At 36.3% G+C, this 10253-nt stretch overlaps 1 protein-coding gene across 2 annotated transcripts in view; it reads left to right on the top strand.

The window, feature by feature from the left end:
- The first annotated feature begins 4539 nt into the window (after positions 1–4539).
- Positions 4540–10253, top strand: part of ABCA8 (ATP binding cassette subfamily A member 8) — an 88531-nt gene continuing 82817 nt past the window's right edge. For both annotated transcript variants that reach the window (XM_054457418.2, XM_054457417.2), the window contains exon 1: positions 4540–4746. The gene's annotated coding sequence lies outside the window, so the exon portion shown is untranslated. The remainder of the gene's footprint in view (positions 4747–10253) is intronic.

The raw sequence follows: 10253 nt of genomic DNA, 5'->3' as shown, positions 1-10253 counted from the left end.
TGAGATACCATCTCACACCAGTTAGAATGGCAATCATTAAAAAGTCAGGAAACAACAGGTGCTGGAGAGGATGTGGAGAAATAGGAACACTTTTACACTGTTGGTGGGACTGTAAACTAGTTCAACCCTTGTGGAAGTCATGTGGCGATTCCTCAGGGATCTAGAACTAGAAATACCATTTGACCCAGCCATCCCATTACTGGGTATATACCCAAAGGACTATAAATCATGCTGCTATAAAGACACATGCACACGTATGTTTATTGCGGCACTATTCACAATAGCAAAGACTTGGCACCAATCCAAATGTCCAATAATGATAGACTGGATTAAGAAAATGTGGCACATATACACCATGGAATACTATGCAGCCATAAAAATGATGAGTTCATGTCCTTTGTAAGGACATGGATGAGATTGGAAATCATCATTCTCAGTAAACTATCGCAAGGACAAAAAACCAAACACCACATGTTCTCACTCATAGGTGAGAATTGAACAATGAGAACACATGGACACAGGAAGGGGAACATCACACTCTGGGGACTGTTGTGGGGTGGGGGGAGGGGGGAGGGATAGCATTAGGAGATATATACCTAATGCTAAATGACGAGTTAATGGGTGCAGCACACCAGCATGGCACATGTATACATATGTAACTAACCTGCACATTGTGCACATGTACCCTAAAACTTAAAGTATAATAATAATAAAATTTAAAAAAAAAAAATAATAATGGCCATTTTGACCAGCGTGAGATAGTATCTGTATTAGTCTGTTCTCATGCTGCTAATAAAGACATACCTGAGACTGGGTAATTTATAAAGGAAAGAAGTTTAATTGACTCACAGTTCCACGTGGCTTGGGAGGTCTCACAATCACAGCAGAAGGCAAATGAGGAGCAAAGTCACATCTTACATGGTGGCAAGCAAGAGAGCATGTGCAGGGGAACTCCCCTTTATAAAACTATCAGATCTCATAAGACTTATTCACTATCATGAGAAGAGTGCGGGAAAGACCCGCTCCTCATGATTTAATTGCCTTCCAATGGGTCCCTCCCATGACACATGGAAATTATGGGAGCTACAATTCAAGAAGAAATTTGGGTAGGGACAAAATCAAACCATATCATTCTGCCCCTGGCCCCTTCTAAATATCATATCCTTACATTTCAAAACCAGTCATGCCTTCCCAACAGTACCCTAAAGTCTTTATATATTATATATATATAAAATTTAATATAACATAGAATATAATATATATTAGAATATAATATATTATATAATATAGAATATGGATTATAGAATATAGAATATTATAGAATATGGAATATTATATAATATGGAATATTATATAATATAGAATATAATATATAATATATAATATATATTATATATTATTATATATAATATAATATATTATAATATATAATATAATATACATTATATATGAGTCAGTATATATTTATGAGTTAGTATATATAATGTATTGTTATGTATATTGTGTGTGTATATATATATATAATATATAATATATATAACCAGCCATTGAATGTTTTGCCATTAGAACCTAAAGAGACATCACAGATGCTGACCTTTCTTCTTATTGATTGGGACTGCAAGATACAGTAATTTTTCTTTCACTTTGAAGGAGATAGGCAAAGCATCTCTAGCCACTGGATCCATAAAACCTTTGCCGAAGTGAAAACCTCCAGAATCTTCACAGGGTTTATCTCCCACTTTCTAAAACATGTGTCCTACCAAAACCTCCAGCATACTAGTCACCTCTTGCTCATCTTGTCTGATCAGCATGATGCCATCAATGTGTCAATATGATATTCTGTGGATGCCTGCATAGTCCAGACCTCTTAAGACTATATTATAACAAAAGCTAGGGGGTCAATAGAGCACTGAGGGAAAACTGTAAAGAAATAATATTACCTAACCTATCTGATTGTGCACTGTTTTTGATGCTCTTTTCTAATCAGGATAGAAAAGAATGCATCTGATTAATCACTGGCTAAAAATCATGTATCTGCTCTAGGAATAGATACCATGTCTGACAAAGCAACTCTAACTAGGACCACTAGTTGTTTGAGCTTGAGATAGTCTAAGCATTCTCTAGAATCTTTCTGGCTTCTGCAAGGATCAGGCTGGCAAATTAAATTAAGGTGTGCTAGGCACCATTACCTTTCATCCTTATGTCATTAATGGTGGCATTGGTCTCTGCATTCCTTCTCCCCATGTGGAATACTGTTCTTGATTAAGTGTCATGGCTGGGGATAAAGTTGGGAGAACTGTCAAAGGTGCCCACTTTCCCTTCTGCATTATGATAGTTTTTACCCTAAAGGCCAAGGACTCAGCATGGAAGTTATTCTAACTACCAGATATGTCAACCCTAACAGCACATTTGGTGACAGACAAATGACCACTGGGTATGTCCATAAGTCCAGTGAGACCAGGCAGAGCTGCTTGTTAACCAGAACTCCATTTATGACTTTGGCTCTATATTCCCAATCTAGCTGCAGGGCCTTAGTGAAATTTTGGGTTTCCAGTTATCAATATCCACTCTGACTCTATGCCCAACAACTCTTGACATGTCTGGGGATTTTTCTTTCTTCAGTGTATAATCACCCAACTAATGGCTGTAGGTCCCTTTGAGGGAGGACTAGGAAGTATAATCACCACAGTATATACTTGTCAAGATGTTGCAATATCTTTTCTGCTAGGGGTCTCACTAGTTTTTTAATCAATAGGTTCTGTATCTGAAAAGTAGCTTAGGACTAGGAGCTGAGCAAGAGATCATGACTTTTTATCGGGGTGATGGAGACCATGTTGAGCCTCTTACTCCTCTGTTTCTTCCCCTTCTGGTTACTGAGTTCCCCTTGTTGGCCTCCTTCCTACTTCGTCTGTATATAATAGTAAGGTTTATATATTCCACTTAAAATGAAGAAATATTAATTTTGGGTAAAGTATGTCAAATTAAGTATGTCTTTTGTAATCGTGAGAGTGACCACTAAAATAACTATACAAATAGATATAGTTAAGAAACATAATAGATACGTTGAAATGCAATACTAAAACATAATTTCAAATAACCAACAAGAAAGCAGAAAATGGGAAATAGGAGAATTAAAACCAGAGAGAAAAGAGAGCAAATAACAAAATAGCAGACCTGAATTTTAAAAATCAACAGCTACATAAAATGAAAATAATTTAAACACACCCATTAGAAGACATGCATTGTCAAATTGGATTTTAAAAACCAAACACATGATTCTATTATATGCCGTTTACAAGAAACTCACTTGAAATACAATTTAAAGCTGGGTATAGTGGCATGTATCTGTAGTTTCAGCTACTCAGGAGTCTGAGATGGAAAGATTGCTTGAGCCCAGGAGTTCAAGTCCAGCCTTGGCAACATAGCAAGACTGCCATCTTCAAAAAAAAAATAATAATAATAACAAACACAGACACACACACACACACAAACACATACACACACATGCATACACATATAATATGAATGTGATGTTTGGCAGGGCCAACAGAATTGAGATCATAACTGCCACTCTGAAAGCATATAGTGTGTGTGTGTGTGTGTGTGTGTGTATGTGTGTATAGATAAAAATAAAAGGATGAAAACAAAATACCATGAAAACAATAATCACAGAAAGTAAGAATGGCTATATTATTAACATGAAACAAAGTAGACTTTAGAACACAAAAGTTACTAGAGATAAAGATTAATATTACATAATGATAAAAGGGTCAATTCACCAAAAGACATAACAATTCCAAATGTTGCAAAATACATCAGGCAAAACATGATAGTTTTAAAGGGAGAAATTTGAAAGTCCCTAATTTTTGTTAAAATCTTCAACATTCCTCTCTTAGTAATCAACAGAACTAGGAGACAGAAAATTAGGAAAAGTATAGAAAAAACTGAACAATGTCATCAACCAACCAAATGTAATAGATATTATATAGTATTCCACTCAACACCAAAAAAATATACAACTTTTCAAGCGCCTATGGAATATTTGCCAAGATAGATCATATCCTGGGTCATCAAATAAGGCTTAACAAATTTGACATACAAAATATTTTTTCTGAGTATAATTGAATTAAACTAGAAATCAATAACCAAAAGATAAGAAAATCTTCAGACACTTGGAAATTAAGCACATTTCTGATTAATCCATGGGTCAAATAAATTGGAAAATAGTCTGAACTGAGTGAAAATGAAGCTGGGAAGCAGAGGAATGAAAATTTTGATTATCTAGGTAAAGCTGTCAATTAAGCAGACTAGAGCTCTGCATAGAGAGAAGAGCTTTTCTCTGATTAAGCTGTTTACTTTCTCATGGCTTAAAGACAGCACTTTAAATTTTGATATCAGCCACAATAATCTTGGACGTAAAAGAGAAATTGCTCCCTATAATATGATATAGCCAGGCAACCCAGTATAAATGCCACTGCTCCACAGGAACTGGCCGAATATCAATGAGAACACAAACAGTCCAAGCATGATGACGTGAATGTGATGTTTGGCAGGGCCAACAGAATTGAGATCATAACCTCCACTCTGAAAGCAGTCTTCACAGAAACTTTTCACAGAAGTCAAACAGTTAAAGCAAATTCTAGATACATGGTAGAGAACAGGAGAAAATATGAATAATTTTCTTCTAAACAAGGAGCTCAGTGGATAAACCATACCTCTAGATTCCTTGCTTCAATTTTCCCAGAAGTAAGTTCATTGTATTTTTTGTTTTGTTTTGTATTTTGTTTTTTTGTGTGTGTTTGTTTCAGAGGTTTTGTCTTTTCTTATTCCTATCACAAAATTATAAATAAACCTTTATAAACTGAATGACAGTCATCTATGGAGAAATTATTTTGAAAAATATTGGGCTATTTTGAAGATTTTATATCTGGTAATTAATATTAGATAGATAAAAATAGAGTTAGAATGTTTTTTAAAAAATTATGCAACGATTACACTGTTCTAAACATAACTGAGTGTAGAAATAAGTTTAAATTGGCTAAAAAATTTTTGTGAAGATCTTAGAGTTTTAAGAATTGTGTTGGAAGACTGAGCTGTTTTTGAAGTTAAAGTTATCTGCTTTCATTGCACAATCATATAGGGCCTTTTGGATAAGTGTTCTTCTGACTTTGAGACTGTTTACCAAGAGCACTTACAGAAATATTTTCATTGTTCCTATCGCTCACTCTTAGGCTATAAGAATTTTAGAAATGTAAGATTCTTTCTAGGATCTTTTACTTATTGGATACAGTGAGTAGAATCGGAATGTGAAATATTAGCTTCTCTTTATCACAATGTTATTTAAAATGTACATTGGTAAAAAGAATTTTCATGCTCCTATAGTGAATACATTTTGTTCTGAATTTTTCAACAGTATAGGAGGATAAAAATGAGTCATTACAATTTGAGGCTATTTGCCATATGTATAATAAAGAATTCGTGTTTTTGCTAGCCTTTACATAAACTGCAGAACATACAAAAATTGGAAAGAAACAAAGTTGGCAATAATACTTTACGATGGAAGATATAAGGGATTGGAGTCAGACTGGAGTTTGCGTGCTACCTAAGACTGTAGCTGATTCCATAGTGAGGAGATCATCCTCTTGGCCAATGTCTATTAACTTCACCAATGAATTATGCATTTCTGTAGAGAAGCTGTGATATATTTGGGCTTGTGCACAAGGTGGAGTGTAGAAATTCCTCCTATACAGAGCTTGCATTGGCTGCAGCTGCTTTAAGAACCCAGAAACTTTTGCCCTCTCTGTAGGCTAGCTCACTGTGAAAATATCCCATGGATTTTACCTAAAATTCCTTACAGAGAGCAGCATTATATTTCTATAGATAATTGCATCAGTAACCAGAGAGGAGAAGTACAGCAGTAGACTACCCTCTACCCCCTAGTAGGAGTAGTAGCACATCACAGTTTCAGCATGTTCAGTCTTGAGCAAAGAACATGATGTGATTGTTTGTGGGTATGTCTGTATACGGGGGGTGATTTTAGGTAAAGAGAGCCTTGCACAGCTCTCTTAAAAGTATCCATGCTGAATTTTCTGCACCTTAACCTAGGCTGCTTTACTCTTGGAACTGTCTTTCCCTCTTCTCTCTCCATGGGCTTTCTGACCTCTTTACTTGGTCTGCTTCCACTTGGGCTTGCCCCTCAGCCTCATTACATGGCCATGTGTAGGTTCTTCTTCTAGCAGTGTTCTCTGAGACTGCTGTGGCTAATGTGCCTTCTGTTGCAACTGACCCCTGGACACCTTACTTGAGCTTTGGCTCTAGAAAGTAGCACCACCCTGTGTGTGATCCTGACTCATAAATGAGATGATGGCTTCAGTTGGGGCTCGTTCACTTCTCATCACTATGGAGGAGTTCATAGAAACTGTATGGCCAACATGGCACGCATATGGAGGGAGATCACTTGCTTCAGAAGTCAGGACTTATGAGCCAAATGATGGTCTTCAGGGTGGAGCTGCTGGCTTTGTGCTCAAAAGTCTGGACCCATTCTTCCAAGTCATGTCCTTCACATGCTTCCCAGAAAAGTGATGATGGTACCTTCCAGAATCTCTTTACTTTCTATAATTCAGCTTAGGTAGCCTGTTTTCTCCCACAGCAAATACTATTTGAAAGCACTCTAGTCCTACAGTTTTCAGGAGTGGCTTAGCAAATCGTATTTGTGTAGCAGTGGTTGATTGAAGTTATGGAAAGATGTGGTGCTCTTATTATGCACTGAATTATCTTCTTCTGGGAAGTATCTTATGTGCCTGCTGCAATAAACTGTATGTATAAATTCCCCTACAAAATCACCCCCCATATACAGACATACCCACAAACAATCACATCATGTTCTTTGCTCAAGACTGAACATGCTGAAACTGTGATGTGCTACTACTCCTACTAGCGGGTAGAGGGTAGTCTACTGCTGTACGTCTCCTCTCTGGTTACTGATGCAATTATCTATAGAAATATAATGCCGCTCTCAGTAAGCAATTTTAGGTAAAATCCATGGGATATTTTCACAGTGAGCTAGCCTACAGAGAGGGCAAAATTTCTGGGTTCTTAAAGCAGCTGCAGCCAATGCAAGCCCTGTACAGGAGGAATTTCTACACTCCACCTCATGCACAAGCCCAAATATATCTCAGCCTTTCTACAGAAATTCGTAATTCACTGGCCAAGTTAATAGACATTTGATGGTAAAAAATGAATCTACTTTGTATGTTCTTTAAATTGAAAATTGAATCACATTTCTACACAATAACAGGCGGATCACAAGGTCAGGAGATCGAGACCATCCTAGCTAACACGGTGAAACCCCATCTCTACTAAAAATACAAAAAATTAGCCGGGCATGGTGGCAGGCGCTTGCAATCCCAGCTACTCGGGAGGCTGAGGCAGGAGAATGGCGTGAACCCGGGATGCGGAGCTTGCAGTGAGCCGAGATCGCGCCACTGCACTCCGGCCTGGGCAACAGAGCGAGACTCCATCTCAAAAATAAATAAATAAATGAATAAATAACCAGGATAATTAGGCTGGAATTCAGCAGAGTGTTAAAATATCTAGAAGGCATTTGTTTGTAAAAAGAGAACAGAGATAATAAATACTTTTGAGTTTTCATAAAATAAGTTATAGTTCCTTAGAAAAGTATTTAAGAGTAACCATAAAAGACATATAACCACCTTTTATATCTCTGGCACAGGAGAAGAAATGGAGAAGGGCAGAAAAACATTTTCAATTCAGTAGAAGGTAAAGATGTAGACAAAACTAGAAGCAAAGGAAAAGTAGGTTTAACATGAGAATAAGATAGAATGAGAGATCATCCAAAACAAAAATTCATACATGGTTTAATGCATCTCTTAAAATATAGTTATCTATCAGTTTAGATTTCTAAACATAATGCATTGATGAGTTTTTTATACATTAACCAAATATTTAAAAATGCAGCAAAGGTTAACAACAAAGAGATAGAAACAGATACATTAGGCAAATATTAACCTACAGAAACCTAGTGTCTCCATGTTATTATCAGAAATAGAAGCAACCTATTACTGAAACATAAAAAAGCAATGTTTTATGCACCTAGCTACCTAGGCTTTAAATGCACATGCTGAAAACTAACAGAGATATGATAAGAAATTGCCAAACCTATTATTAGAGTGGAAATTTTTAATTGAACTCTATTATGAAATGATTGATCTAGGAAATATAACATTAGAAAGGATGCTGAAGATTTGAAGAACACAATGAAAAAGATTGAATAGATATGTACAAAACACTTCACCTAAATGGTGAGTTACAGGTATGTTAGGTGCACGTGGAACACTTTCAAATATTAAAATATGCTGCACCACCAAGGAAGTCTTAAGGAATTTTAAAGAAGCAGTATCTTACTGAGAAGTCATTTCTTTGATCACAATATAATTGTTAGAAATCAAAAATAAAAGGTCACTAAAAACAAAGAAACTTCAATATAGTGAATGCTAAAGAGGTAATCCTAAGTAACATATGTATGGTCTATTGTCACGTTTATGTTACATAGCAAAAAGGAAATAAACCCAAATAATAACACGCAGCAGTAAGCATTTGTAGTTGCGGAGTCTGCAGTGGTTCCTAAGAAACTGCTGATCTTGGATAGGCTTGATGGTATCTCTGGGAGGGGACTGGCTAGCACTCTCAACTGGATGACTGAGAGGACTCAGCTTGGTTTCATTCCGCAGTAGGCTGGGCCAAGTTTGCTCTCACAGCAATGCAAGAAACAAAAAAGCAAGCAGATACACTCAAGGTCTCAGGAGGCTGAGGTTCAGAACTGGTGCGTCATCACACCTTCCTTCTTCTCTTGGCCCAAGTACTAGCCTGCCTTGATGACAAAAACTCCAAAATTACCAGACAAAGGGTGGGCACAGACAGAGATGGATAATTGGGTCACTGATGCAATCAATCACCCAACTCCAGAATCCATTTTCTCAGCCACTCTGCTAACATTAGTTCATTATTTCAGCCAAGAAGCCAAAGGAAACAGCAGCAAAACCAACCCCCAAAAGAGTAGAAATAAAACCGTAAAAAGTAAGAAGATAAATTAATAAATTAGAAAACATAGTAAACAATCAAAATGACGAAACAGTAACACTGATGTTTTGTTTAAAAGGCCATTAATACATTCAAAATTCTAGCAAGACTAATGAATAAAAATAAAAAGAAGCTTAAAAATAGAAGAAAAAATACATCCATATATAATCAGGTTTTCAAAAGTATTTTTAGTTATAGATATTTTAAATTCATGCTAATAAATCTAAATATAGTTTGAAGCCAGGTAGCATGATGCCTCTAGCTTTGTTCTTTTTGCTTAGGATTGTTTTGGCTATGCGGGTTCTTTTTTGGTTCCACATGAAATTTAAAGTAGTTTTTTTCTACTCTGCAAAGAAAGTCAATGGTAGCTTGATGGGAATAGCATTGAATTTATAAATTACTTCGGGAAGTATGGCCATTTTCATGATATTGATTTTTCCTATCTATGAGCACAGAATGTTTTTCCATTTGTTTGTGTCCTTTCTTATTTCCTTGAGCAGCGGTTTGTAGTTCTCCTTGAAGAGGTCCTTCACATCCCTTGTAAGTTGTATTCCTAGGTATTTTATTCTCTTTGTAGCAATTTTGAATGGGAGTTCATTCATGATTTGGCTTTTTGCTTGTCTATTGTTGGTGTATAGGAATGCCTGTGATTTTTGCACATTGATTTTGTATTCTGAGATTTTGCTGAAGTTACTTACCAGCTTAAGGAGTTTTGGGGCTGAGACGATGGGGTTTTCTAAATATAGAATCATGTCATCAGCAAACAGTGACAATTTGACTTCCTCTCTTCCTATTTGAATACCTTTATTTCTTTCTGTTGCCTCATTGCACTGGCCAGAACTTCCAATACTATGTTGAATAGGAGTGGTGAGAGAGGGCATCCTTGTCTTGTGCCAGTTTTCAAAGGGAATGCTTCCAGCTTTTACCCATTCAGTATGATATTGGCTATGGCTCTGCATTAAAGAGCTCTTGTTACTTTGAGATATGTCCCATCAATGCCTAGTTTATTGAGAGGTTTTAACATGAAGGGATGTTGAATTTTATGAAAGGCCGTTTCTGCATCTATTGAGATAATCATGTGGTTTTTGTCATTGGTTCTGTTTATGTGATGGATTACATTCATTGATTTGCGTATATTGAAATAGCCTTGCATC

This window comes from Pongo pygmaeus, chromosome 19 (assembly GCF_028885625.2).
Source record: "Pongo pygmaeus isolate AG05252 chromosome 19, NHGRI_mPonPyg2-v2.0_pri, whole genome shotgun sequence".
NCBI lineage: Eukaryota > Metazoa > Chordata > Mammalia > Primates > Hominidae > Pongo > Pongo pygmaeus.
This window is presented reverse-complemented; position numbering and strand designations above follow the sequence as displayed.